This window comes from Tupaia chinensis, unplaced genomic scaffold (genome assembly GCF_000334495.1).
Source record: "Tupaia chinensis unplaced genomic scaffold, TupChi_1.0 Scaffold000618_1, whole genome shotgun sequence".
In the NCBI taxonomy this organism is placed as follows: Eukaryota; Metazoa; Chordata; class Mammalia; order Scandentia; family Tupaiidae; genus Tupaia; species Tupaia belangeri.
Genome location: NW_006160138.1, coordinates 1,611,778 through 1,619,233, shown reverse-complemented (window position 1 = coordinate 1,619,233; position 7,456 = coordinate 1,611,778).

Genomic DNA, 7,456 nt, shown 5'->3' with positions numbered 1-7,456 from the left:
CAAAGAAAAAAAACAAAAAAAAAAAAAAAAAAAAAAAAAAAAGACTTTCGAAAGTAGGGCACTACTGATCAGTGAGATGGTACAAAAACAAAAGCTAATGAAGATGCTGTAATTAATCAGACTCAAGGTACACTTAACATATCTTAAAAAAAAACTGTATGTATTAATAACCTTGCTGTTATCAGTGGTACAAAAGATACACATCTTCAAAAGTATCAAATGGTCTCTTCCAATTCATGACTATTAAAATTCATGGAAACCTATAGGGCTATGGTATAAACACAGATATATAAACATGCATGTATTAAATGTCTTCACCAGCCACCAAAATGTTAAATCGATTTTATGAGAAGTTGGTTTTCCAGCCACTGAGTGGCTGTAAATGTTAAGTGTTTTAACAGGTTGTTGCTTTCTCAGCAGCTGAGCTGCTTTAAACGTTATCTCTCTCTCTCTCTCACACACACATACACGCACATACACGCACATGTACACATCCTTGCTTTTCCAGCTGTTAAACCTCTCTGTACATTTTTTATGAAGTTTCCCTCCTTCTTTTACTTGCTAAATCTATTTATATTTTACTCACAAAAGCAAGTGCAAAATTGTCTTGGCATCGTCTAACTTTTATTTTTATTGAATTTTTAAAACTACAAATAAAAATTCCATCCCTGTTTCAGTGCTTTCCGGCGAGTAGGGGCTCTCACTATAATGAATCCAAGATGAACATTACGAGTTCATCTCAGAATTTAGATACCACAAAAGCACTCTCTTTGTGGTATGCTCAGTGGAAACACTGTTCTTGTGGTATTTCCATTGGAAATATTGCACTTGTGGCGTTTTTCAATGGAAAAACTATTACTGCAGCATTACTGAGCGCTTCAGGAAATGCTGCTGGAGTCTTGTCACAAATGGCCAAGGGAGAAAGGAGATGCTGAGTGAGAGAGTTATGGTAGCAATGGTTAGAAGCAAGGGTTAAAAAGAGGTGACAACCATGCCGATGATGGTAATTTAAGATTCTGAAGTTAAATCCCAGTAACACTACATATAAAAGAAGTAGAGAATACTTTTCCAATTAGAAGAAGTTTTGTGAGAACTTTAAGATAAAGGTAGGTGAACAATAAGACTTATACATGAGTAGAATGAAAATGATGAACAGGAAAGAAAAGTGAAGTCATAAGCTATTGAGGGAGGCTGGGCATTTTAGCCTAGTGTCTATTCACAAACTAAGAAAAAAATGTTCAAAGAAAAAGACATAAGGAGGGGGAGTTTTATGAAGGCTTTTACCAATCAAGTTCGAGGCTGGACTAAAGTGAATTAAACCAGCTAAAAATTATTGCCCAGGTCCTTGGGCTTTGCTGTGTCGAGCTTGGACTTAGTGATTGTCTTTATTACTCAGAACTGCCCAGCAGGATTCTCTGCTCCTGTTGGGAGGTTCTTGCCATTTCTCACTTAAGTCTGGCTTCTTTTCACCTTTGACTTTCTGCTCATGATCCTTGTCCTTTACTGGGATGCCCTTATCTAAATTCCTCCTAGGCTTCAAGCCAAGATCAAAGTCCAACTTAGCAAATGAAGCTTTCCTGACTCTTCCATTCATACAGTTCTTAAAAACTGTAACAGAGAGGCATTTCTCTACCATTTAGCATTGACTGGTATTTTTTTTAAATATTAATTTTATTGTATTTATTTGTTGTGAGTTTTCAGGCTGCAGGATCCAGGTCTTGAACTATGGTTCGCCATATGGAAAGCCAGCACCCTTAACACATCATGCCACCTGTTCTGTGCCTTACCAGCACTGTGGACAGCAGACATTGTGCTTTTTATTTCTTTATGACCTGCAGCACTTAGCATAGCTCTGAAAACTGAGTAGGCGCACCTTAATTGGTAGTTGCTTAACTGAGATAAAGCAAACGTAGTATCACAATTTCTCAGAACTCTCACTGCATGATTATTCTAGGTATGACTATACTACTGCTATAACAGAAAAAAAATTCTCAAATCACGAAGCCTTCAACAATAATGACATCTCTTATTCACATCACATTTTTACATGGACATTTCTGGTGAAGTTGTTCGTCTCTAAGTGGTGACCCTGGGGCCCAGATTGCTTCCATGTATGGCTTCAACACTTGACTTCCATGGTAGCCTAGAGGGAGGTCTCTATTTCAATCATCTGGAAGGTGAAAAGGGAATAGAGAGCTGTGCGTATTAAGTATTATAGAAATGACCACAAAGAGGCACCTATGAATCCTGCCATGGGTTAAAATCCATCACATGTGTTATGTGCTCCTCCACCTCAAGATTCCTATGTTGAAGTTCCAACTCTTAAGACCTCAGAATTTGACCATGCAAAGGGTATTCAAAAAGTACACAGAATATTCAAAGTCCCTTATCATTACATGAATACATATTAGAACCATAATAAGATACCATTTAATCCCAGTTGGAATGGCTGGGATTTAAAAAATAAAGAACATGTGCTGGTGAGGCTGTAATGAAAAGAGAACTCTCTTACACTGTTGGTGGGAATCTAAATTAGCACAATCTCTGTGGAAAACAATATGGAAGTGACTCAAACACCTACAAATAGAATTACCATATGACCTAGTAATTCCACTTCCTGGTAGTTATCCAAAGAATGGGAAAACCCTCCATTGGAGAAATGGTTGCACATCCATGTTTATTGCAGCATTTTTCACAATTGCTAAAACATGGAACCAACCTAAGTGCCCAAAAACCAATGACTGGGTTGAAAAACTGGCACGTATTTTCCATAGAATATTACTCAACTATAAGCAACAGGATCCTATTATTTGACTCAAAATGGACAGGTATAGAAAATTTAATGTTAAATGAAGTGAGCTAGACTTTGAAAGACACATATTGTATATCCCCACTTAATTTGTACCAAGTGGCTGCACTCTCTGGCAGAGATTGAGAGATCTGAAGATGTGACAGTGGAGAGATGAGTGTGGATGCTACAGACTGTAATGGTGAAGAGTGACTGGTTGAGAGTGGATGGTGGAGGGTGGATGTGAGGTGCAAGGGAAGGAAACATTTGACAGAAAAAAATGTAAAGTTCTCTGTTTATATATATATATATATGTATATTTGGAGAGAGAGAGATAATACATCATTGTGGGGACTTTATGTAAAATGTGAAATTAGTATGAAAAAATTCACAGAAAATGCATATTGTGAAAAAACTATGCATGGATTTTAAAACGTTTTACACCAAAATTAACTTATGCTTTAATTCATTTTTTCATAGACTTTTGAAGTCCCTTCATATCTAGAGGTAGGGTTTTTAAAGAGGTAATTAATTTAAAATGAAGTAATTAGGATAAGACCTAATCTAATATAATTGGTTTTCTTATAAGAAGAGAACATTTGGACACAGGTACAGAGGTAAAAACCACGTGAAGACAGGAAGAATATCTGAAAGTGAAGGAGGGTGGCTTCAGAAGAAACCAACCAACTTGGCTGACTCCTTGATCTTGGGCTTCCAGAATTGTGAGAAAATACGTTCCTCTTGTTAGGCCACCCAGTCTGCTCTACTTGGTTATTGCAGCCCTAGCAAATTCATACACATGGTCATACCTATTTGCAAGGGAGCCTGAGAAATGTAGTTTTGCTGTGTGTTGAGGAACAAAATGCTGTGAGAGAGTTTTGCTGAAACACAGAGCAATACCTGCCACAGTACTAGAATTTAGTAGGGCACGAGAAACCATCTATCCAATATGTGCTTTTCTTTGTGAAGGTCAAGATGATAAAGCCCACCAAATGAAATGACTTGTTCAAGAATCATTGTGATATTTAATGATACCCTAACTAATTAGCAAATGGTTTATCTGATTAATTAGATCTTAAAATTTTGCTAATGATTATTTTCTACTAGTTTTATAGCATTAATGTGTGCCACCTTAGACCAGGTACATAATTCTGAGGCCCAGTGAAAAGCACAAATGTGGACAATTAAAAAAAATATTAAGGATTTCAAGGAAGAGCAGAACATGAAACCAAGCACAGGGCCCTTCTAACTATGGGGTCCTATGTGACAGCATAGTTTGCATGCCCATGGAGCTGACCCTGCTGCTATCTATAGCACTAATATTATCATGACCATGGATGGTGATGGTTGGGCATTGATATGAAAAGGGGGAGAGAAACTTGAAAAGCTATTCCACCTCCAGACCACCTTGGGCAGACTATCAGTTAGAGTATGGTATTGCTTGGACTAAGCATTGGTTTGCAGTGTAGATCTTTCCATTAACAACCTTCTTATATTAGTGACGGGGGGAACTTTTATCTACTTTTTAACCTATAGAGATTTGATGAAATTTGTTAGTTGGGGCACAAGTAAGGTGCAGTTTTCAAGTGCCCCCAGGTGATTCTGTTGTGAAGGCCAGGTTTGGGATTCACAAATTATGGCAACTTGAAATCTTACAGGTCTGTTAGCTTTTTTAAATGTAGTCTCTTTCTTCTTTTTTTCTTTTATGAGAGACTGTGCAGCCTTTGGAAGTTTATGTAACACCTCTGTGCCTGATTTCTTCATTTTAAAAATAAAGATAAAAATAAGTAGACTCTTCTAGATTGGTGAGAGTAAGGAGTTAATTCATGTAAAGCAGTGAGAATAGTTCTTGTATTACTTTTTCGTAACCTCTTTATGAATCAGTTTACTTTCTGTAAGATGAGGAAAATAGTAAATGCTTTTAAACCTTATTGGAAGGTAAACTTATAGAATGCTTGTAAAATCTGTGGCTGGTGCACCTCGACTAGTGGCATGGGCTCAGAAAACATTGTTCATTCATTGATTCTTTCATGTATTCAAGAGACATTTATGTGGATTTTATCTATGCAGATTGCTTTTTCCTTTGGTATAGATTACCTTTAACTTTCTTTAGAGTAATTTAACTTTATATGGATTACTATTTGAGTGGTAAAATTAACATAGATCACATATTTATCTTTTTCAATTTATTTTTGGTTTTCGTTTACAAGTATCTTTATGATTACACCCAACAATTTAAATTAAGGTGATGAGTCAGTACACTATGAATAAATATATAAAAATATTTCTTCTCTAATAAGCTTTGCAATTTTCAGCTAAATTATGTGATGACATTTAAAAACACAATTGCTCAGAGTGAACAGGTACAAGAAATTCTACAGTTCATTTTACTGTTCTTTCCTCCGAATTTTAGTATCAGTACTTATGTACCATATCATAAGTACATAAGTACTGATACATAAAACAAGGGATGCATAAAACAAAAAATAAAAATAAAATAAAAAGTAAATGAAGTGAAAATAAAAGAGGCAAAATAAGAAAAATATCTGGAGCTCCATTGGCACACCTTATTCATACTCTAAGTTGAATTGTAATGTGGATACAGATGGACCATAAAATTGATTCTGAACTTCCTACTAGACAGATTGAAGAGGAAAAATGATAAAATATGATAACTAGAGGGTCCATCAGATAGATACAAGTATGCCAAAAACAAAACAAAACAAAACACCTTTCCTTTCATTACAGTCCAGTCTTTTAACCATCTAATCGTTTTCTGAACTCACAGACACCTTATCTAACCTTCCTTTCTGCATGCATGTTTATTTTTAGTCATCTTTATCTGTTATTAAGCAATAACAATAGAGGTAGAGGACTCAACATTTAAATTTTTGTGTAACACTATGCCCCCACTTGATAGAACCCATAAATGGTTTGCACCATGAATCAATTAATGAAACTTTAGGATACATGTCAAAAGAAAGAAGACTGTGTGAACTTCCCAATTTTAAAGCAGATTAGCTGGGAAGACAGACTAACGTCATCTGGGTAGGGAAAAATAAAGTTGTAAGTGATTCTGCCAGTATGGGTAGAAATATTTACTATGATGCTTTAGTATCAGTCTCACATGAAGGGACCAAAAGAAGGTGTTGAAGATGATGGCTCACCAAGAAGGGGAAAGCTATTGAATACAGATTCTTTGTTCAAAATTTCTTCTAACATCTACATCTTGGTAAGATAACAATCTAAAATTCACTGAGAAAATGGCCTTCATTCACTTTAAAATTATTGGTTATATAAGTTTCAAGTTATAAACGTCTCGTTAATTTAAGCATCTTAAAGTGTCTAAAAATGTATTGTACTCTCTGGCATATTTTATGGTACCTGAGTTGAGAAGTATCTATTCAAATTACTGTATTTGTAAGTGGTATTCTGTCAATCTTTACTTCCAATACTCTTTGTAACATTTATCTAAGCTGGGGTTATTTGGGGCATTTCAAGCCATCTTTTTTTCATTCATACATGCATTCATTCAACAAAGACTATGTGCTCACAAGGTGCCAGGCACTGTGGGTGACTAAGAGATGTGGCACCATTAACCAGGGAGCATACGATCAACGGGGAGAATTAATTCCAGTGGGGAATGCATATGTGTAAGCAATTGAAGTGGTTCAGCATTCATCAGGGGCGGAGGTCATGAGAAAGGAAGAGTTAACTGCTTGGATTGATCTGGGAAATCACAATGGAAGAAGCAGCATTGGCTTTGGGCATAACTAATACATAAACTTAGGATTCTTATTAAAGGGTACACCTAAATAAAAGTGTGGAGTCAAGGGAATGCAAAATTTTGGGGAAGGTGGAATATAGGCTGAGGGATCTGCAGTACAAGTGAAGGAGTTTAAACTCTACAATGCAGAAAGTTGTCTAGAAGAAGGAAATGGGAAAGAGAAAAGGGTGTTAAAGGCTTTGGGGGGAGGAGCCAGCAGGTGGCTTAGCACTGTACTCCCATGTGGTCTGATTCATTGTATCTCAAAACTTTGTACTTCGAGTCCCAGACCTGGTGGCTTGAAACTCACACCGTTGTGTGTGCATGCATGCCCCAAATCCCGAGATGAGGATGGAAGAGAAGGGATTGTGGCATGGCCATCCCCTGGGGGCAGGGAGGATTTCTCACTTTCTGTCTCTCTGTATCTCTGGCAAACCCACATGCCTTATAGCAAAAATCTCTCTTTAGAGAAATCTTTGTGGGAGACACCAAAATAGGGGTAACATGAAGATAATTGGTGGAGGTATATAGGAGGATATGTATTATATTTCAGTCTCTTTAAATCTCTCCAGCCGGACAGTGCCAGCTGAGGTTGAGGCACAGTATCGAGAATAGACAAATGCATAGAGACAGAAAGTAGATTAACAGTTTCCAAGGAGGGAGAGGAAGGGGAAATGGGAAGTGACTGCTCATGGGTTTGGGCTTTCTTTTCACAGTGTTAAAAATATTCTGGCAATAGATTGTCATACTAGTTGTACAACTTTGTGAATATGCTAAAAAGCACTGAATTGTACATTTTCAGTTGGTGAATATTATGGTATGTAAATCATATCTCAATAAGAATATTTTTTTCAATGTTTAAAAAGTCATATACTCTCCACTTCAAAAATAGGTCCAGTGAC